Raw genomic sequence first — 23,961 nt, 5'->3', positions numbered from 1 at the left:
AAAACAGGTAATTTAACAGGTAATTAACAAGTAAAAATCTGCCCCTCGGGCACAGTATCAATCGCTCAGCATAGTATCAGCCCCTCGGGCTCACTCTCAGTACAGTATTAGCCCCTCGGGCTACCTCACAATCACTCAGCATAATGGTCAGCCATTGTTACCTGATCAAATTGCATCATACAGTGTCATTGTTACCACTATTTCAAATCACATGGGTACCCGCGCTTACTGTGGGTGTGCAGACTCCGGAGGGGCCCCTTACGGCCCAAGCGCTATATCAAGCCACCTCGTGGCATCATCACTCAGCATATCCTCACATCACTTAAGCCACCGCATGGCATAACTAGTATCTCAGGCCCTCAGCCTCATATCACTCAGCATATCCTCACATATGGCCCTCGGTCTCACTCAGTCCAGAAATCATCATAAGCCCCTTGGGCATTAGTAAAACAGTAGTTCTCAGCCCAAAACATGATGTAGAAATATTATTTAAGTTTCAAATCTGAGTAAAAGTGGTTGAGTTTGTAAAACAATAAATATCAACAGGACTGAGTTCAAATAATAAGTCAAGCAGTAAGGAAACAATGATAAAAAAATCCCCGGAGGGTTCAAATAGTTGGCACGAAGCCCAAATATGGCAATCAGCCCAAATCATGATGACAATAAATGAATTTCAGTCAAATATTCAGTAAAATCATCAATCACGAAGGACCAAGTCACAATCCCCAGTAGTGAAAGACCCCACGCTCATCATCCGGCGTGTATCTTGCCTCAATATAGCACTACGATGTGCAATCCGAGGTTTCAAACCCTCAAGACATCATTTACAACCATTACTCACCTCGAACTGGCTAAATCTCTAGCTCGCGACGCCTTTGCTCCTCGAATTGGCCTCCACGCGCGTCGAATCTATCTAAAATCAGAACGAATACGTCACAATATACTAAGGGAACAAAGCCCAAGCGAAAACATTCGAAAAATATCAAAAATCTCGAAATTAGCAAAATCCGAGCCACGGGCCAATGTCTCGGAATCGGTTAAAATTTACATTTTCAGAATCCTCATACCCTCACGAGTCTAACCATACCAAAATTATCCAATTCCGATACCATTTGGTCCTTCAAATCATCATTTTACATTTTTTGAAAGGTTTCACAATTTTCTTCCCAAATTCCATGTCAAATCACGAATTAAATGATGAATTCAGTGATAGATTCATGTATTCTAGCCAAATTTGAGTTAAAATCACTTACCCCGATGAATTTCTTGAAAAACCTTCGAAAAATTGCCAAAATCCGAGCTCTCTAGGTCAAAATATTAAATAAAACCCAAAAACTCGTATTTATCGGTACCCCTCAGGTATCAGCTACCGCGGGCCACACCAAAACTCATGCGGTCCGCGCAAGCCAGTGCGGTCCGCGCAAAGGCAACGTGTGGCCGCACAGGCCTCCCTCTGCAGTGACAGGCTTTAGTATTTTGGCCATCACTTTTGCTACAAATGTTCAAATTGCGATATCTTTACCTTTCTGGAAACTTGACACGAAGGTCATTTTTAAATCACCTCAAAATTCCTTGTAGATCAAAAGATATGAGCTTCCGAAGTAGGACCAGCAGATCGTTCCCCACCGCGGCCGCACTCCATTTTATGCGGTTCGCATGACACCTACCGCGGTCGTGGCCGCTTTTGTGCGGTCCGCAAAGCACTCAACGCGGGCACACCTATTTTTGTGCGGACCGCATGGGTGAGTTCTGGGGCCTGCAACCCCTGTAGACCTGCTACAACTATGATTTTTGCACTAAAACATCCCGGAACCTACCCGGAACTCCCGGAACTTCAAACCAATTGTACCAACACATCTCATGACATCGTTCAAACTTGCTCAAAACTTCGGAACGCTCACAACAACATCAAATCACCAATTTAACATAGGATTTAGGCCTAAGAGCTCCAAGAACTCTTAAATTATGCTTTCGATCAAAAGGTCTATCAAATCTCGTCCGAATGACCTGAAATTTTGCACACACATCCCAAATGACACAATGAAGCTACTGCAACTCTCGAAATTCCATTCCAACCCTATATCAAAATCTCGCCTATCAACCGGAATTTGCCAAAATATCAATTTCGCCAATTCTAGCCTAAATCTTCTCTACAACTCCAAAACCCATTCCGATCGCGCTCCTAAGTCACAAGTCACCTCCCGAAGCTAACCAAACCATCGGGACTCACTTCCGAGCCTTCTAACACATAAGTCAATATCCGATTGACTTTTCCAACTTAAGCCTTCTTAAAAGAGACTAAGTGTCTCATTTCTTACCAAATCCTCTCCGAACTCGAACTAATAAACTCGATCACATAAAACACGAATAACGAAGCGTAAAGAAGCTGAAATGGGAGAAATAGAGCGGTAACTCATGAGACGACTGGCCGGGTCGTCACATTTTCCCATCTTTCCTACAAAAACCACGTGTCCACCTAACAGAATTATTCCCTGACAGCACACACCCACTTTTTTCCAACGGATTCCCTCTCTTCGTCTCTCTCTTATATATACAAGAAGACACTCAATAATACAGGGAGACAGAACAAAAGAGAAAGTTGGAGGAACGCCTAAAAAATCCATCAAATCCATCGTTTACTCAAAACGATCCTCTCCAACACAAAAAAGGAACCGAATTCAAAAATTCATGGCTGCTCTTTCTTTGGCTTGAAGCAAACAACTGCAGCGCACAATGAGAGAGAGGAACCTAATTCCTAAGTAAAAAACAGAAAAAAGGAAGAGAGAGCCGCTGCTCATCTGCTTCTTCTTCAGGAATCAAAAACCAAAAGAAGGATCCCTTTTTTGGATTCCCAAAAACCCCATTTAATCTTATAAATTTTTTTGCTCAAATCCAATGCCTCCTCTTCTCTTTGCCATGTTGATCAAAATTTCCCATCACTTCCATTGATTAGCTTCATTCCATTTTGAAGCAAGTCTTTATCGTATTTGGTTAACTTGAAGACAAAAGTTTGGAGCCGCATACTCCTTCTTTGAAACTCACTAATTTTCTAAAATCCTAGCACAACCCAACTCTTTCTCGAATTGGTTTTCAATTTTAAAAACAGAGGAGCTTTTCCTTTGCTCCGCCGAGGTAGCGGGTTTGAAGGTCCGTGGATTCCGGCGAAGTTCTTTGCATAAAGGTTCTTTCTTCCTTCTCTGTAATTTGTAAATTTTTGATGACGTTCTTTTTTTTACTTTTTGTCTTTAGTTAGCAAAAACTTTCTTATTAAAACTGATTTCATCTTCTATTCATCTCAGTTGCACAGTTTCTCGCATTTGATATCATTTTATTTAAGGTTATCCCTAAATTCTAAATAAGTCCCGATGGATTTTTGAGTTAAGATTAAATTGACCATGATTACTATTATTTCTTGTAATTAGTACTATTTTTGGTCTATTAAAAAGTAAATTTGGCAGATTTCTCCTCCTTGAATTTGTGTGTATTGATTGTTAGAATATTGATTGTTAGAAGAAAGTATTATGTAGGCATCTGTAGTAACTTCCACGTTCAGCTCATGTGTTGCTCGATGATATAATTCTATTTCATGTTAGTCGTACATGATTTTAGTTGAATTTTTTTATTTCGTTAGTTAGTTAAGTATACATAGATGAATAATTTGGGTTGGACATAGGTTTGAATTTGGTTGATATCATTGTTAGTGGCTTTAAATTTGTCTGGGCTCTTAGATTAAAATACATAATGAGGGCTAACCCATTTCTTCCATAATCCGTAAATGTTCAATGTATGATCTAAAATTAGCGGATTCAATATCTTCAAAATACTTTATTATTCATATCCATAAATCAATAGCCTTGCAATAATCTCGAAGTAGTTTACAAAAATAACTTATGAACATCCCTAGTTTGTTTTAGTCAAGTAAAGTCCTTTGGAATAATTTAAGGTGTGCCATGCCAAATAAAATCCCTAAGTTCATGGCCCTCATATAATTAATAATAAATCTTTAGAATCAAGGTGTGCCATTAGCTGAATTTTCCATGGCTCTCGCAAACTTGAAAGTGCGTAGTTGATTTAGGCGCGTAATTTAAATTAATTTCCTTAAACCCGGGTATGCATTTCATGTGACCCAAATCCAAAATCTCAACAACGTTAAATAAAATATGTCTTGGACTGCGGGTGCATTTCATGTGGCGTGGTCCAAAGACGTGTTTTAGATGACGTTGAAATCTTCCTTAAAAATAATCAAAAGTGGCTAATAAGTTAAAAATGTACCATAGGCTAAAACTTGTATTAAAATCAGATAATAGGCCAATTATAATAGTTTAAGCGACCGTGCTAGAACCACGGAATCTGGGGGTGCCTAACACCTTCCCTCGGGTTAACAGAATTCCTTACTCAGAATTTCTGATTCGCAGACTTCAAAAGGAAAGTCTGAAATTTTCTCGATTTGGGATTTTAAAATAAATCGGTGACTTGGAACACCAATTAAAATATTCCAAGTGACGACTCTAAAATCAAATAAATAATCCCATTTCGAATAATGTCACTTTAATTGGAAAAACTCCCTATATATACCCTCGGGTGTGTAAAAAGGAGGTGTGACAGCTCTGATGACTCCACTGGGGACAGAACCCAGAATCTCTGGTTCAGGGTTCAAGAATTCGAGCTTAGAATAATTGTTATAGTTGGCTTTATCCATTATCTAATTTTGTTACCTGATTTGGGCCTAATGTGCTAATTGATTGCTTTTACTGCTTTGATATTCCGTGAAACTGTATATAAACTGTTGCGAAATCCCTCTTCTCTCTAAGTCTTCTAAATCATGAAGAAGTGTGCACTTCGTGTGACTTCTTTTCTGTTAGAGTCATATTCCAAATTTAGAACGAGGTTCGGGGAAGCTAGGTCTAGAACAATACACCCAGGTTTTTAAACCTAGAATAACATAGCCTCATACCGGATCCCTAGTAGGAACGCTTGTTTGCATCACTAGCATTTGACTTTGGGGACTCGACACAGGGGTTGGGTCCGTCTAGGACATGTATACCCCAAAAAATAAAAGACCATCCTGATGCATCTTATGTGCTACATGTTGCATTTATTCAAGGGTAGAAAGGTCATTTGGCGGACCAATGATAGCTGAGGGTAAATGAAGAAAAAAAAAGAAGAAAGAAAGAAAGAAGAAAAATAAAAAAGAAAAAGAGAGAGTTTGAAGTGTGAGGATGAAGCGAGTAGGGCCCAATTATATTTTTGTTACATTTTATTAAGGAAACAGAGCATGGAAGCTTCAAAAGATTTTGCACTTTTTATCATTTTTCAAAAAAAAAAAAAAAATCAAAAAAAGAAAAGAAAATCCATTTTTTTTATATGTTTCATCATTTTTTGAAAAAAAAAGAGAAAAATGTGTTTTCTATATGTTAGTTGTTTTTTTATTTATTATTCTCGCTCGTATCCAATCTGTCCGAACTACGCAAACTTGATTCTCCTCTTTCGGGGCAGGATACGTAGGCAACCCACATAGGGTCCGGTCTTCCTAGTAAATCTTAGGTTTTTGTCTTTGATGGGTCATAGCCAAATTTTGCACTTCTAGCGACCTTTTGGCCAAATTAGTCAGTTTGCAAAAATAGCCTCAACCATGTCTTCCATGTGTCCAGTAAGAAATGTTTTTATCTCACATAGTATTGGTTTAAGTTTTCTTATACAGGTGTGGATTTATTTACCGGAGTTTAAGCACGACAGACACCCCGTGACCATCTAGTCAGGATCGCTCAGGCAGGAGTTGCTTAAGGAGATTTGTTTTATTTTTATGTTTTGAGTCTGTTCCTCATTTTATGTCGTCTTTTACTTTCTACTTTGGTACAGTAATGTCAAGTCTTTTTATTATTGTTATTTTCTGTTTTATATTTGAAAAATGTGCTGTAACTCAAAATCCAAAAAAAAAGAGATGTTGCATTTTTATATTTCGTTATAAATTTTCTTTAGAATACTAATTCTAGAAATGTTTTTTTTCTTTTAGTACTTCTTTAAAAGCTTTCTTTAAGTTGTTAATTCCAAAATCCAAAAAGATTTTATTTTGATGTGTTCTTCGGGAAATTAGTGAAAATGAAAAAAAAATCTTTTATTTTCATTAGAACTTTAGGATATTGTACATAAAAAAAAATACTTTACTTTTTGTTTATCATTGGAATTTTTCCTTTAGGCAATCAAAATTGAAATTCAAAAACATTCTGTTTTATCTTTTTCATTGATTGCTTCGAGATCTTTCGTCAGGATATTAAATGAGGATTCAAAATGTCTTTCTGGGGTTTATTCCTTAGATTTCCTTCAAAAAAAGGAAGAACCAAAAAATATTTTTCTCTTTTAGGGTTTTTCCTTGATAATTTCTCATAGAGTACCTGTTTTAAAAAAGAAAAGAGAAAAAAAAGAAAGAAAAGAAAAGAAAAATGGAAACGTTAGTTTGTTCCCGAACTTCCAGAATTACGCAAAGATCTGATTCATGCGGCGTCATGATATGTAGGCAACCTACATAGGGTTCGATCGAATTATTTTTTTATTATTATTAAAAGAAAAACGGATAAAAGGAAAAAAAAGAGAGAAAAAAAGGAAAAAAATGATGAGAGAAAAGAAAAGAGTGAAATTAGAAGAAAAGGAAGGAAAATGGGCAAGCCAGCAAGTGCTAGAAAAGCAAAGAAAAGAGAGGTTGAAATGAACAAATTGGGATGATGCCAACTGACCTTTGTACCCTCGAAGTCATTTTAGAACCGATAACTGTGGCTAGGTGCATTGCACATAAAGTGAGATTATCTTATGTTAAATGCCTTAACGCTAACGTGATGGTTTCATTTTGTTATATTCATAGCAGAAAGGTAGTTGGTTTGTTGTTATAAAGTGGTAACTCTTCTCAGAAGCATAAAGTCAAAAGGCAATGGCAGACGACAACAAAACTGAGTTGGTGAATACCGGGGCCCAAAAGCAATTGGTCGAACAGGACTATGAGTTGGTTGAAGAGGTGATGATGTTAAGACAACACATGACAGACATGTATCAGGCCTGGATAACTGGGAAGGCACCACCCCCGCCACTACCTAGCTTTCTAAATGCTACCCTTACCACAAACACCGGTCACAGTGCCAGATGACCCCCCATACTCTTCAGATTTACCTGCTTACCATGGCTTTCCCAACCACCCAAGTAGCTCTGTCACTCATCTTCCAATTACCTTTCCCAAAAATTGCCCTCCTGTCTTATCCACCATCCCCAACAATGAACACCCACTCAAAGTTCACGATGCCCAATATTACCCCTCAGAGGCTGCCCATAAGGTTCCTAACTCATACAAGCAGGGTACGCGGGATGGGTCTCATGTTGTAAATGAAGAGTTCACAGGAAGAAAAGGGCGAGATGGGATACCCAGGAGGCTGAAAGGCATAGAACAGTCTTCAATGAGCAAGCAAGGAATGGGAGACCAGGGTAGCATGTCTTACAAAGAATTGTCTATGTCGCCCGACGTTCATCTTCCTGCGAGGTTTAAGGTGCCAAAGTTTAACTTGTATGATGGGTGTGGGGATCCGGTAGCCCATTTGAGGGATTATTGCAATAAAATGAGAAGTGTTGGCGAGAAAGACGATTTGTTGATGGCGTACTTCAGTGAGAGCCTGACTGGGGCGGCCTTGGAATGGCATAATCGTCAAGATGTTGGTAAGTGGCCTACATTGGGTGACATGGCTCAAGATTTTGTTCGATACTTTCAATACAGATCAGGTGTTACCCCAGACCGCTCCTCCCTATCTAAAATGGAAAAGAAGCCGGAGGAAAGCTTTAGAGAATTTGGACTCAGATGGAAGGAGCAGGCTGCTCGAGTCAATACCCCGATTGGGGAAGAAGAAATGGTTGAGCTCTTCCTAAAAGCCAAGGGGCCCACCTACTTCAGTCATTTGATCCCGGCCTTGGGAAAGCCTTTCAATAATGTGTTAAAAATGGAGGAGATGGTAGAAGAGGGAATCAAAGGAGGTAAAATCATGATCTGTTCGAAAGACATTCAAAACATCCCAGTAAGCTCGGGTGGAAGAAAGAGAAACAGAAAAGATGATCCGATGGGCTTTCCCGATCAACACTTCCAGCCTCGACATCATCCCCGGGGATATCGTGATGCACCAGATGATCCTCCCCAATGCCACTTCTCTCCACGGAACTCCCAAAATTGTACATCACTCTCTCAGTACCCAGCTCCACAAAATGCCTATCCACCCCCACGAGCCTATCGAAAACCCCATGGATCCGGTTTCCGGCCCAATCAAGCATCTAAGAATGAGAGGTTGCTGAAAAAAGAAAAGGCTTTCACCCCATTGGGAGTGTCATATGCCAGTTTGTTCCAAAAGTTGAAGCAATTGGACATGTTGTAGACGATTCATATAAAAATGTCAAACCCTCTGTCAAAGAAGTTTGATTTTTCTCAAAGGTGCGCATATTGCTCAGATGCCCCGGGCCATGACATAGAGAAGTGTTGGAATCTGAAGAAAGCAATTCAGAAGCTTATTGATGTAGGTGACATTGTCGTGCAAAATCCAGATGCAGCAAACACTAGCCAAAGTCCATCGCCTGCTCGCAATGAGACGCATATGGTGAGTATGATTTGTTTTGAAAAGGAAATGAAAATTCTACTGAGATCCTCGAAGGTCCACACACTATAAAGTTTTCAGTGCTATCAGAGGCTGATCTTAAGAACGAGCCAGCAAAGGGAACCCAAAAGCAATTTGTTAAGAACAATGTGATGGAAGTTTGTGAAGGTCCTAGTAATGTTGATGCATAATTCAGCGGCTAAGATGTCGCGCTTGGCAATTGGAAAGACGCTCATGTCTTGGTTAGTCAGGGAGGAGTTCTAGTGGTTTATTTTGTTGTCATTTCTGTTGTTCGGGTTATCTCAGGGTTGTAATCCAGATGTTGTCTTGTGACTCAAACCCTTCTATCCTCTTATTTTGCCTAGTTTGTTTAGTATAGTAGCCTGTTTAGTGTTGTCTAGGTTTGTTCTAGGTTTGTAGCCCCAGTTTAGTTAGTTTGTTTTGTTGTCCAAACCCGGTCACCATCTGTCTAATGAACACCCACTCAAAGTTCAGGATGCCCAATATTACCCCTCAGAGGCTGCCCACAAGGTTCCCAACTCATACAAGCAGGGTCCGCGGGATGGGTCTCATGTTGTAAATGAAGAGTTCACAGAAAGAAAAGGGCGAGATGGGATACCCAGGAGGCTAAAAGGCATAGAACAATCTTCAATGAACAAGCAAGAAATGGGAGACCAGGGTAGCATGTCTTACAAAGAATTGTCTATGTCCCCCGACGTTCATCTGCATGCGAGGTTTAAGGTGTCAAAGTTTAACTTGTATGATGGGTGTGGGGATCCGGTAGCCCATTTGAGGGATTATTGCAATAAAATGAGAAGTGTTGGCGAGAAAGACAATTTGTTGATGGCGTACTTCAGTTAGAGCCTGACTGGGGCGGCCTTAGAATGACATAATCGTCAAGATGTTGGTAAGTGGCCTATATTGGGTGACATGGCTCAAGATTTTGTTCGATACTTTTAATACAGATCAGGTGTTACCCCAGACCGCTCCTCCCTATCTAAAATGGAAAAGAAGCCGGAGGAAAGCTTTAGAGAATTTGGACTCAGATGGAGGGAGCAGGCTGCTCGAGTCAATACCCCGATTGGGGAAGAAGAAATGGTTGAGCTCTTCCTAAAAGCCCAGGGGCCCACCTACATCAGTCATTTGATCCCGGCCTTAGGAAAGCCTTTCAATGATGTGTTAAAAATGGAGGAGATGGTAGAAGAGGGAATCAAATCAGGTAAAATCATGATCTGTTCGAAAGACATTCAAAACATCCCAGTAAGCTCGGGTGGAAGAAAGAGAAACAGAAAAGATGATCCGATGGGCTTTCCCGATCAACACTTCCAGCCTCGACATCGTCCCCGGGGATATTGTGATGCACCAGATGATCCTCCCCAATGCCACTTCTCTCCACGGAACTCCCAAAATCGTACATCACTCTCTCAGTACCCAGCTCTACAAAAGGCCTATCCAGCCCTACGAGCCTATCGAAAACCCCATGGATCAGGTTTCCAGCCCAATCAAGCATCTAAGAATGAGAGGTTGCTGAAAAAAGAAAAGGCTTTCACCCCATTGGGAGTGTCATATGCCAGTTTGTTCCAAAAGTTGAAGCAATTGGACATGTTGAAGCCGATTCATATAAAAATGTCAAACCCTCTGTCAAAGAAGTTTGATTTTTCTCAAAGGTACGCATATTGCTCAGATGCCCCGGGCCATGACATAGAGAAGTGTTGGAATCTGAATAAAGCAATTCAGAAGCTTATTGATGCAGGTGACATTTTCGTGCAAAATCCAGATGCAGCAGACACTAGCCAAAGTCCATCGCCTGCTCGCAATGAGACGCATATGGTGAGTATGATTTTTTTTGAAAAGGAATATGAAAATTCTACTGAGATCCTCGAAGGTCCATGCACTACAAAGTTTTCAGTGCTATCAGAGGTCGATCTTAAGAACGAGCCAGCAAAGGGAACCTAAAAGCAATTTGTTAAGAACAATGTGATGGAAGTTTGTGAAGGTCCTAGTAATGTTGATGCAGAATTCAGCGGCTAAGATGTCGCGCTTGACAATTGGAAAGACGCTCATGTCTTGGTTAGTCAGGGAGGAGTTCTAGTGGTTTATTTTTTTATCATTTCTATTGTTCGTGTTATCTAAGGGTTGTAATCCAGATGTTGTCTTGTGACTCAAACCCTTCAATCCTCTTATTTTGCCTAGTTTGTTTAGTATAGTAGCCTCTTTAGTGTTGTCTAGGTTTGTTCTAGGTTTGTAGCCCCAGTTTAGTTAGTTTGTTTTGTTGTCCAAACCCGGTCACCATCTGTCTAATGCAATTTTCTATTTTCTGTGATTTCTAGTCATTTTCGTTTAGTTCTCTTTTCTTTTATGGTTCTTTTCCTGTTGACTCTAGTGACGTGACATGCACACGTAATTCTCAGCCTGGTTTTAAAAGTCAATTTAATCATGAAGCAATGAAACTATGTTGAAGATGTAGGGACATTTGAGGGAAATAAGTAAAGGCATTTTGAGATCACTTCAAGCCCGAATTGTGTGAAACTGGGGCAGATAGAACATAAAGAACCCCTATTGAAATGCATCCTGCCGCATCAATTTGAAGATAAAAGCAAGTTTGCCCCAAATTTGTAGGGGGTCGTTCGTGGTAATGAGAGTGAGAGTGTTGTCCAATGGGGATTGGTAATTATTAGATGTAAAAGGCGATTGTGTGGACATGGTTATCAAGTCTAGTACAATCAAAAGATGTTACAAATGTTTTCCTTGGTCTGTTTAATTGTGTAGTTTGTACTTGGCATGTTTTGAAGATTGGAATGATGAAGGCATTTTGTTCTGCTATCTAAACACCTTATCCTTCGTTACCCCTTTGAGCCTTATTTATTTTCTTTCATACCCCTCTTTCGGAATCAGTAGCAAAGATCAGAAACACAAGCGTGAAAGATAAGTAAAGGAATAGGATAAAAGAAAAGAACGAAAAGGGAGAGAAGAAAAATGAAATTGAAAAAAAAAGAAAAGAAAAAAAAGAAAAAAGAGGAAAAAGAGGAAAAGAAGAAAAAAAGGAGAGAGAGAAAAGTACAAAAACGAAGCAATTCCTATGACATGAACTACGTTCGACCTGATTCCTTTTAAGGATACGTAGGCAGCCTCACGGTTCGGTCCCATCAAAATAAAATCCAAAAGTCCCCAAACAAGAAACTGGGGCAGAAGCTGTGGTTGTTGTCAGAAATCCGATTCCGAAAGTTGTAATTTTGAACCCATTTGAATTATTTCGAGCCTTTGATATCATTTCTTCTTAACCCTGTCCAAAAGCCCACATTACGGTCCAAAGAAAGACCTTCTGATCAGTCTTTGAGAAATGCCAAGTCAAGCAGGTAAAGGTAATTCATGTTAGGGGCAACACTCTAGTTCAAGAAGAAAAATAAAAATGAGAGTCTTATTGGTGAAAACCTTCACAGGCACCGTAAGGTGATGGAAGCTGAGAGAACTAAAAATGAGAGAGTCTTATTGGTGAAAACCTTCACAGACACCGTAAGGCGATGGGAGTTGAGAAAAATAAAAATGAGAGTGTCTTATCGGTAAAAACCCTCACGGGGACCTTAAGGCAAAAGTGAGTTGAAAAGTCAACAAGTGAGAAAGGTCTGTTGGTGGGAAAACTGTTTCAAGGCACCACAGGATGAACAAGGCCGAAGTTTGGGTAAAGTAATCAAGTCATGGAAATTCTAGGGCAACAAAGTACGACAACTGAAAGTTGATTGGTTGGACAGATTGGGCCGATTAATCCGAGATGCATGTCATGATCATTGGTACCAGCTGTTCCACCCAGATAAGTTTCTTTTTCCTTCTCCTTCGGTAGCAGTCATCTAGTTTTGGATTCTTCTTATCCTTAACCCGCAAAGTCATTGCATTTCATTTTCTTTTGGGTATTTATCTAAAGATGTTTCAATGTCAGTCTTGTTCAAATCGAGTGAAAAGGATTTCAAAGCTCACTACCAACTTCCAAAATTGCAAAGCACGGAGTGGTTAAAGCATACTAAGGATAACACGATGTAAGGGGAGGGTACAAGGAATCACCGGAAGTCTCATCGGTGGAAGGGACTGGTAATGTCATGGGGAATGCAAAGGTTCAGATAAAGGGGTCAGAGGTAAACAATAGCGGGAGTATAGAACGCTCGGCTCCTTAAAATTCATGGGGTTTGAAAGTCAGGTCAGAAAGTCAAAGCGGTTCAGGGCCAGTTCGGAAAAGCCAGTCACAACAAACATTGCAACAGAAAGATCTTCATAAAGAATGCCATCAGCCAACCACCACTTTAAACTAACAAAATTTTCTTTGATTGAAACAGGGGCGGAAAATTCGTTGGATTCAGAGAAACTCTCCGTGGAGAAAGGCAGTCACCAAACAGGTTTGATTCTTGATTTTCAGGACCCTCCTGGAAAATGAGACCTAGTTTAATGTTCAGAAATAGCATAATCTAGCATAAATGTATCCCAAAGGAATATAAGTTGGCTTAGAAGTTTGCATGTTCGAGATAGGATTCAATTTGGAGTTTCCAGGACCCTCCTAAATAATGGGACTTAGCTTTAAAATTTCGATTAGATAACAACATTTAGCGTAAACTCTGCTGTAGGGTAGTATAATTCAGACATGAAAGTTGTCACCTTTAAGATAAAATTTGACCTTTGATTTTCAGGACCCTCCTGGATAATGGGGAATAGTTTAAAGATTCTCTTAGATAGCAATATTTAGTAGAAGTCACACCTGTAGAAGATATAACTTAGATTTAAAATTGTCGTTTAGTTAAGAGTTGTCAGGACCCCCCTGCAATGTGACCTAGCTTTTAAATTCTTAGTAATATTTGGTAATATGATTCAGTGTAACACTCACATATTTGCCTAGTTACCAAACTGGGGCAGACAAATTATCTTTGTTTTTGTCTATTTTGTTGAAGTCAGGAGCCCTCCTGGAGAGCAGGGAATACATTTCAAGTTGAAGTCAGGAGCCCGCCTGGAGAACAGGGAATACTTTCAAGTTAGCAGTTAGGAGCCCGCCTGGAGAACAAGGGAGTACAATTTAAACTTTAGCTTTTAAATTCTTTGTTTTGTCTATCTTGAAGTCAGGAGCCCGCCTGGAGAGCAGGGAGCACTTTCAAGTTGAAGTCAGGAGCCCGCCTGGAAAGCAGGGAATACTTTCAAGTCAGCAATCAGGAGCCCGCCTGGAGAACAAGGGAGTACAATTTAAGTTTTAGCTTTCAAATTATTTGTTTTGTCAATGTTGAAGTCGAGAGCCCGCCTGGAGAGCATGGAATACTTTCAAGTCAGCAGTCAGGAGCCCGCCTGGAGAGCAGGGAATACATTTCAAGTTAGCAGTCAGGGGCCCCTCCTGGAGAATTGGGTCAGTTTTTACTTTAGTCGAACTTACTTTATAGTTTTCCTAGTCTATTCTTTAGTTTAATTTCATCATTGCATCAATAGTACAAGTGGTTTACAATTTTGCTAACAACCCACAAATATTCCTAGTGCAAACTGGGGCAAAAAATTTATTTATTTTGTCTATTTTGTTGTAATCAGGCACCCACCTGGAGAACAAGGGGAAACAACTCAAGTTTCTAGGGAAAGCAGTGTCGAAGGAAGACAACTCGAGTTTCAAGGGAAAGTAGTTTCGAAGGAAGACAGTTCGAGTTTCAGGGGAAAATAGTGCAAGGTGCAAGAGAAAACAGTAACAAGAGAAGACGGTTCGAGTTCAACAGTCAGGCATCCACCTGAAGAAAAGGAAAAGCATCTCAGATTGCAAGTCAAGTCAGCAACCAAAGAATCTCGCGGCAAGAATGCGAGTCAACAGTCTGAGGTGATTGACAGAAGTTAGTCACAACAAAGAAAAAAGAAAGGCAAGAAGTGAATCCAAATGCAGAAGTTGATGAAAGATGTGGGTTGCTCAAAACATGGCCGAGGTAATAAGCATTGCATACCTGGTCTTGATCCGAAAAGTTGAAGAAGGATGAGCTAGCACCTGCAGCTAACAAGCGTCAAGGTTCAAATCTAAAGTTTGCATGAAGAACCATTCAAAACTCAAGATCAAGCTTCAGAAGACTTATAGATAGGAATCTTGTAACTCGTAGTTGATAGGCTTAGCTAGTCTTTTTCATGTTTTGATTTTTGATGTAACAACAGGACTGCGGACCGGAACCTCGGCAGAATGACACCTCGACCGGATCTCCACCTCGGTATACTCCATCACCTCACTCATTTATGAACTACACGTGGCCTGATTCCTTTATAGCCAAGGATATGTAGGCAGCCCAGATACCAGGGCTCGGTCACATTCCCTTTTTCTCTTAGTTTTAGTCTCTCCAAATAAGGGTCGGGTCAAAAACCTGTCTAGTCAGTCTTTGTCTGAAAACTCTGTACGTTTCCAGTCAAAGAGGGACAGCTGTAGACATGTGATTTTTGACCCTCCCCAAGATTTTTTATATATTAGCGTAAAATATTTAATTTAGGCATAATATAGATATTTCAAGTAATTTTGACCCTTTTACTTTAATTTTATTACAAGAAAACAAAAAATCACAAAAATAGGTTCATTAATATTTTGTAGTCATTTTTAATCTAAACAAATCTTTAAAAAATATATGCAAAAATAGTGTCATATTTTTATTTTAATATGATATTTGAAAATACCAAAAATAGATTTGTTTTAATGGTTAGTTTTATTTTAATAATTATTTGAATAGTAGGAATAATTAACAAATGGGCCCGTATTTTTAATCTCGTTCGCAGCGAAAGAATAGAGCTTGGGCTCGAGCAACCCATATTTAGGCCTAATTTTGGACCTAGCCCACAATTGTCAAGCCCATAAGTCTTAGGCCCATACCCCTTAACCTAAAACCCTACCAAAAAACCTAGACTATAAAATAAAAGGAAAAGCAAAAAAGCAAGGGCAGGGCTGGAACGAATGAACGAGAGCTGTGCATGGAGGGAACAAAATAACGAAAGGAACGAAAAAGCAGCAGCTAAAAAAGGTTGCGCACAAACGAGCAACCCCCACCCCCTTCACGTTTTCTTCTCCAACGACCCCTTCCCCGTTCTTCTTCTTCAACCAACAGCCCCCAAAACCGGGAACAACCCAGCTCGCCGGAGAAAACACCAACGACCTCGTCTCTGCCTGAAACTCGCCGAAAAAAAGGGCTCCACCTGCTCATCGGAGTAACGAGTTCCGAACGCGACAAGTAGAACCAAGCGACCTCATACCAGCAGCTTCCGACGAGCCCACCCTAGCGAAACGACCCAACAACTAGCTCCCCACCACCCATCTCGTCGACCTTGACCCACCAAACCTTCTGCCTGCGACGCCATATCCGGCGAGCTTCACCTTCGCACGCACACAGTCACACACATGAACGGAGTGAGGTAACGATCGTAAGGCAGCTGAAGTTTGGAGTCGTTTGTGAGTTCGAGTCGTGTGGGAGTTGCCGTACATTGGTTCCGATCTATGGTTATCGTTGTCCATTTTTTTCGTCGAGCTCGAGCTACTGAAACTTGACACTACTGTAAACTCAGGCGTTCCGGTCTTACGTCGAGGTGATGCTAGTTTCGTTCTAGTCGTAGTTCCGTCGAGGTCGTCAAAAAATGTTCCGGTTAGTTGGTTTCTTTCTCTGCAATTTGGCTTTCATTTTTTCATGGATTCAGAAGCTGGATTTAGCTTCATTTTGATTGTTGTTGTTCATCAAGATAAATGTTTCTCTGTTGAAAATTTTGATCCTTATAACTTTGACTCATTGAAAATTACGTATTTGTCCCTATGAAGTTTCATGTCATTCCAACAAACTGATAATAGAGGTATATAATGCGCTTTCTATAAAAATGATTCAGTTTAAATTAGTGGGTTCTTTTTCTGCTGGATTATCTTTTTGTTATTCAAATATCCTTAAGTTGCATGCTTTGATCAAATTATGGTTAATGGACAGGTCGATTTTATATTGTAATTTTAAACAACAGATTCCTAGGTTTTTCTTTTAATCGATGGTGCAATGGTTGTTGATACATAGTTGACGTTGACCAATCATGCTCAATAACAATGTTATATGATGGCTACTCGTAAAACTGGTCCTTACAACAAATTTCAGAGTAGATCGGAAAATAATTAAATGCGCTAGTTGCTTTAGGCGTTAATTAAATAATTATCGCGGCTACGGGTACAGTTCCCGTGACGTAGTTGTGATTTGTAATTACTAAATTCGGGTGTGCATTTCATGTAACCCGATCCAAATCTCAACGATGTTAAAATATGTCAAGACCACAGGCGCATTTATGTGACGTGGTTCGAGACGTGTTTTAGTAACGTTGCAATTTTCTCTAAAAAATGAAATAAACTGGTTAAAAGTTAAAATGCATGTAGGTTCATAATTGTTTAAAATCAGATAATTATGCCAAATATAGCAGTTGAGCAACCGTGCTAGAACCACAGAACTCGGGAATGCCTAACACCTTCTCCCGGGTTAACAGAATTCCTTACCCGGATTTCTGATTCGCGGACTGTTAAGCAGAGTCAACCCTTTCCTCGACTCGGGATTTGAACCGGTGACTTGGGACACCATAAATATCCCAAGTGGTGACTCTGAATCTTTTAAAAATAAATCCCGTTTCGATTGTCATTTAATTAGAAAAACTCCCTTTTATACATCCTTTTCCGGGGGTGTAGGTGAAAAAAGAAGGTGTGACAAGCCGCAGATGCGAAATTGGGTGTGAAGAGCTAAAGGCGCGGGTACGGAAGTTAGGTCGCACCTACGAGATCGTAGGTGCGGTAGTTTATGCGCAGATGCGGTTTTCAGGATTTAGTGGAAACCGCTAAAGCGGTCATCTGGCCGTAGAAGCGGTTCGCAGGTGCGAAAAATGGGCCACATGTGCGAAATCCCTGGGCCAGAAAGTATATAAGGTTTCCTTTGCGAATTTTTGGTTATTTCATCATTTTTCTCATACGGGTTTGAGCTTGAGGGAGCAAATTGAAGAGTGATTTCAAGAGGATTTCGTGGAGGTAAGGTTTTTGGACCCTAAACTTGTTTCTATGAAGCTTTTTGACTAATTAATCTTGACTCTATGGAAATTAGTAGCAAAAATTGGGGGTTTAGGGCTTGAATATTGGAGACCTTAATCTAGGGATTTGCGGGGTAACTTGTGGTTGGATTTTGGTATTTTTGGTATGTATGGACTCGTGGGAGGATACGGATTTTATTGATGTAATTTTTATTGGATTCCGAGACGTGGGTTCGGGGTCGGATTTGGTCAATTTCGGGATTTGTGTAGTAATTTGATTATTTTCATATGGGCTTCATTCCCTTAGCATATATTGATGTTGTGATGTTGTTTTTGGATAGATTTGACGTGAGTTGAGGCCGAGTTGAGGGGTAAAGGCATCACAGAGTAGTATTTTTACTAGTTTGAGGTAAGTAACCATTGTAAATCTAGACTTGAGGGTATGAAACCCCGGTATGTTGTATTGTTTTGATAAATGAGGTGACACACATGCTAGGTGACGAGCGTGTGGGCGTGCACCGGTAGGGATTGTGACTTGGTCCATCCCGTAGCGACTATTAAGCTGCGTACTTGATTTGAAATCTTATGATATTCCGTATTTTAGAGATTGATACTATATTTTGGGTTGTACGCCATATATGGAGCCTTGTGCCGACCTGTTTAGGACCTTAGGAGTATCTTTACTACTTTCCTCACTCTATTTATTTTGGAAGCATATCCTCAGTCATGTTTTACTTGTTTATTGTTTAAATTTGGTTTCATCACTCTATTTTTTAATATATGAAAACAGTTTGGGCTGAGTTCCCTGATTTTTACTGATATGCCCGAGTGGCCATGAGGTTAATGACCGAGAGAGGTTTAGGACCTAATGGTGAGGATGATATATCTATTATGGATAAGGCTGCACGCCGCAGTGATATCATATATATATGGACCGGGCTGCACACTGCAGCGATATACATATTGATCGGGCTGCACACCGAAGCGATATATATTGGATCGGGCTGCACGCCGCATCAATTATTATCATTAATATGACTATGAGATATTTATTGAGCCGGAGTGCTGAGTGTGAGTACTGTGTGACGAGAGCTGAGTCACGAGTGACTGAGAGGCTTGCCCGAGAGGCTATACTTATGAGTGATACCTTGCCCGAGGGGCTTGTCTACGACATTTTAATATTTTCACTCTTCTTTTATACTGAGCCTGTTTTGAAGAATGTTGAATAAATGTTTTCAATGGATTTTGAACTAAAACTGGAGTTTTATGAGATAACTGGCTATTAAATTGCAGAATTTGACTTGATATTTTTGTTGAGACTTGTTATGTTATTTTAAATGCTCGTCACTACACTTAGACTCTATTTACTTATTGAATTGGTGTACTCACGTTACTCTCTGTACCTTGTGTGTGGATCCAGGTGCCCGAGCATTAGAGTGAGAGCTTCCAGCACTCTCAGAGCTTTACCGGAGACTGCAAGATAGCTACACGGCATTCGTATCCCTGCTTTCCTCCTTCCTATCTTAGTATTCTGTTATTTCAGACTTATGATGTATTATTCAGTCAGTTTTGAGTTGTATTTAGAGGCTCTTGACTAGTGACACCGGATTTGTTGGGCTGTGTTAATATTTTGTATGGGTTTTCCGTATATTCTCTTTTTAGCCATCTATTTCATATGACGAATTTGAGACTTATTCGATACTAGAAAATGATTTTTTTAAAAGATTTCATTGTGGTAAATGTTTGGTTGGCTTTCCTAGTACTGTGATAGGCGCCATCACGACTGGGGTATTTGGGGTCGTGACAAGTTGGTATCAGAGCCTAGGTTACATAGGTCTCGCAAGCCATGAGTCGGTTTAGTAGAGTCTCGCGGATCGGTATGGAGATGTCTGTACTTATCCTCGGGAGGATGCAGAACCTTTAGGAAAAACTTCACATTCTTGAAATTCCTGTCGTGCTAATCTGTTGATTCTAGTACTAAACTTTTGTTATTTTATTCTCTCACAGATGGTGAGGACATGTGCTACCGGTCAGGATGGACGACCACCAGTAACCACCAGTTGGGGCCACTAGAGGCCGAGGACGCGGCCGAGGCTGTGGTATGGGTATGGGTATAGCCCGCACAACAGCTAGGGCAGCACCTGCAGATCTACTAGCCGCCCCAGTTCAGGATTAGGTCCAAGTTGCAGACGCTCCAGCAGCACCAGCTCAGGCACCGGTTGTGCCTATTGTAATTCCAGGCCTTTAGAAGGCTCTAGCTCAGATCCTATCACTGTGCACTGGTTTGGCTCAGGCAGTCTCAGTTACTACGGCCGCAACTACTTCTCAGGCTGGGGGAGGTACTCAGACTCCCGTTGCTCCCACACCTGAGCAGTTTGTGCAGGGACTTCAGACACCGGGGGCACCTCCAGCCCAGCCGGTTGCACCAACTCAGGAGTATGTAGTACTAGTTATGCCTGACGACGAGCAGCATCGAATGGAGAGGTTTGGTAGACTTTAGCCTCTGAGTTTTAGTGGTACAATGGGCGAGGATGCCCAGGGTTTCTTGGACAAGTGTAAAAGGATTCTTCGTACAATGGGTATTCTAGAGGCCAGTTGGGTCGTATTTACTACCTTTTAGTTTTCTATAGCTGCCTTTACTTGGTGGAAGACTTATGAGAGGCATAGGCCTGTTGATGCAGCGCCCTTTACCTGGCAGCAGTTCTCCATTCTCTTCCTGGAGATGTATGTGCCATAGTCCCGTAGGGAGGAGCTGCGCAGGCAGTTCGAGTAGTTGCGATAGGGAGATATGACTGTGATGCAGTATGAGATGAGGTTCTTAGAGTTAACTCGTCATGTCATTTGGTTGGTTCCTACAGATAGAGAGAGAGGATTCAGAGGTTCATTGATGTTCTCACATATCAGCTTTGGATTCTCATTACCAGGGAGAGGGTGTCAGGTGCTACCTCTAAGGAGGTGGTTGAAATTGCCTACGAGATTGAGTCAGTTCGTCGCCAGGAGTGAGATGAGAGGGAGGCCAAGAGGCATCGGGGATCTGGCAGTTTTGGTGGTGCTCCTTCGAGGGGTCAGTTTCAGCATGGAAGAGGCCATCCATTCAGACATGCTCAATCAGCTCGACCAGTTCCTCGTGGGGTATCAGCGGGTTATGGTTCTTACATCTCGCATTAGGGTCATCTATCACTCACTGCCTTTCCAGCCCAGAGTTTGTCTTGTGCTCCATCAGTTCAGGGCTCTTCTATGCCAGTGCATCTGCTAGTCATTCCGATGCCAGGGGTTCCCTTCAGTCCCCGTTCCCTGCACCTTAGGGAGTTGTTACGAGTGTGGAGAGTTTGGACATATGAGAAGGCAATGTACATCTTCTTGAGGGTCCGTCTCAGCATAGGAGACAACCCTTGACTTCAGCTCCAGTTACTTCACCACCTGCTCAGGCAGCTAGAGGTGGGGGTTAGTCAGCTAGGGGCCGCCCTAGAGGGGGAGGTCGATCAGGTGGTGGTCAAGCCTGTTAATATGCATTCCCAGCCAGACCAGATGTTATTGCTTCAAATGATGGGATTACAGGTATTATCTCAGTTTGCTGTAGAGATGCCTCTGTATTATTTGATCCTGCTTCCACTTTTTCATATGTATCATCATACTTTGCTAATTACTTGGATACGCCCCATGAGTCTTCTATTTTATCTGTTCGTGTATATAATCTGGTAGGCGATACTATAGTTGTTGACCATGTGTACCGGTCATGTGTGATGGCTATTGAGGGTTTGGAGACTCGAGTGGACCTATAATTGCTTTGTATGGTGGACTTGATGTTATATTAGGCATGGATTTGTTATCCCCATATCGTGCTATATTGGACTATCATGCTAAGAAAGTGACGTTGGCTATACTGGGTGTGCCACAGATTGAGTGGCGAGGTTCGACTGATTTTGTTCCCAGTAAGGTGATATCATTTTTGAAGGCCCAGTAGATTGTTGGGAAAGGTTGTCTTTCGTACTTAATGTTTGTGAGGGATGTTAGTGCAGAGACTCCCATCATTGATTTTGTTCCTGTTGTGAGGAATTTTCCTGATGTGTTTCCTGCAGACCTACCGGGCATGCCACCGAACAGGGATATTAATTTTGGTATTGACCTAGTGCCGGGAACTTAGCCTATCTCTATTCCACCATATCGTGTGGCACCAACGAAGTTGAAGGAGCAACTTCAAGAACTCCTTGATAAGTGGTTTATTCAGCCTAGTGTTTCGCCGTGTGGTGCTCCTGTTCTATTTGTGAAGAAAAAGGATAACACGATGAGGATGTGCATTGACTACAGGCAGTTGAACAAGGTTACAATTAAGGACAAGTATCCTCTGCCTCACATTGATGATTTGTTCGACCAGCTTCAGGGAGCGAGGGTGTTCTCCAAGATTGATCTCCGTTCAGGGTATCACTAGCTAAAGATCAGGGACTCGTATATTCTTAAGATAACTTTCAGGACCCGATATGGTCACTATGAGTCCCTTGTAATGTTTTTTGGGCTAACCAATGCCCCAAAAGCGTTCATGCATTTGATGAACAGCGTGTTCCGACCGTATCTCGACTCGTTTGTCATAATTTTCATTGATGATATTCTGGTGTATTCTCATAGTCAGGAGGAGCACGCAGAGGATTTGAGAGTGGTATTGTAGTGGTTGAGGGAGGAGAAGCTTAATGAAAAGTTTTACAAGTGTGAGTTCTGGATCAGTTCAGTGGCTTTCTTGGGAAACGTGGTGTCTAGTGAGGGTATTCAGGTTGATCCGAAGAAGATAGAGGCGGTTCAGAGTTGGCCTAGGCCATCTGCATCCATAGAGATTCACAGTTTTCTTGGTTTGGTGGGTTATTACCGTCGGTTCGTTCAGGGATTTTCATCTATTGCATCATCCTTGACCAAGTTGACTCGGAAGGGGGCTCCATTCCAGTGATTGGATAAGTGTGAGTCGAGCTTTTAGAAGCTCAAGACTACCTTGACCACAACTCCAGTGATAGTGTTACCATCAGCTTTAGGTTCATACACAGTATATTGTGATTCTTCGAGAGTAGGTATTGGGTGTGTATTGATGCAAGATGGTAGAGTTATTGCTTATGCTTCTCGTTAGTTGAAGCCCCACGAGAAGAACTAACATGTTCATGATTTAGAGTTGGCCGCTATTGCTCACGCGTTGAAGATTTGGAGGCATTATTCGTATGGCGTGTCTTGTGAGTTGTTTACTGATCATCGTAGCCTCCAACTCTTGTTCAAACAGAAGGATCTCAATTTGAGGCAGCGGAGATGGTTGGAAATGCTAAAGGACTATGATATTACTATCTTGTAGCATTCGGGGAAGGCCAATGTAGTGGCCGATACCTTGAGTAGAAAGGTGGTGATTATGGGCAGTTTGGCATATATTCCAATTGGAGAGAGACCTCTTACAGTCGATGCTCAGGCCTTGGCCAATCGGTTCGTGAGGCTAGATATTTCGGAGCCTAGTCAGGTATTGGCTTGTGTGATTTCTCGGTCTTCTTTATTTAATCGCATCAGAAAGCGCCAGTATGATGATCCTCATTTGCTTGTCCTTAAGGACAGAGTTCAACACGATGATGCCAGGTATGTGACTATTGGTGATGATGGGGTATTGAGAATGTAGGGCCGATATGTGTGCCCAATGTAGATGGGCTTCAGGAGTTGATCTTGGAGAAGGCCCATAGCTTGTGGTATTCCATTCATCCGAGTGCCACGAAGATGTATCAAGATCTGAGACAACATTATTGGTGGAGGAAAATAAAGAAGGATATTATAGGATTTGTAGCTCGGTGTCTCAATTGTCAGTAGGTGAAATATGAGCATCAGGGATCGGGTGGCTTGCTTCAACAGATGGTTATTCTAGAGTGGAAGTGAGAGCGGATCACCATGGACTTTGTAGTTTGGCTCCTACGAACTTTGAAGAAGTTCGATGCGATTTAGGTGATTGTGGATCGGCTGACCAAGTCCGCGCACTTCATTCCTATTTGTACTACCTATTCTTCAGAGCTGTTGGCAGAGATCTATATCCGAGAGATTGTTCGGTTGCATGGTGTCCCATTTCCATCATTTCAGATAGAGGTACTTAGTTTACTTCATAGTTTTGGAGGGCCGTGCAGCGAGAGTTGGGTACTCAGGTTGAGTTGAGCACAACTTTTCACTCTCAGATGGACAAGCAGTCCGAGAGCACTATTCGGATATTGGAGGACATGTTGCACGCTTGTGTGATTGACTTCGGTGGTTAATGGGATCAATTTCTACTGCTCGCGGAGTTTGCATATAACAACAGTTATCAGTCGAGTATTCAGATGGCTCCATACAAGGC

At 41.3% G+C, this 23,961-nt stretch overlaps 1 long non-coding RNA gene across 1 annotated transcript; it reads left to right on the top strand.

Moving 5' to 3' along the window:
- The first annotated feature begins 2,577 nt into the window (after nt 1-2,577).
- LOC138888764 (uncharacterized) lies at nt 2,578-5,987 on the top strand. Its single transcript, XR_011406272.1, has 2 exons — nt 2,578-3,181; nt 5,702-5,987. It is a non-coding gene; the product is annotated as an uncharacterized lncRNA (long non-coding RNA).
- Nucleotides 5,988-23,961: the final 17,974 nt, after the last annotated feature.

This window comes from Nicotiana sylvestris, chromosome 3 (genome assembly GCF_000393655.2).
Source record: "Nicotiana sylvestris chromosome 3, ASM39365v2, whole genome shotgun sequence".
Taxonomy (NCBI): Eukaryota; Viridiplantae; Streptophyta; class Magnoliopsida; order Solanales; family Solanaceae; genus Nicotiana; species Nicotiana sylvestris.
This window is presented reverse-complemented; position numbering and strand designations above follow the sequence as displayed.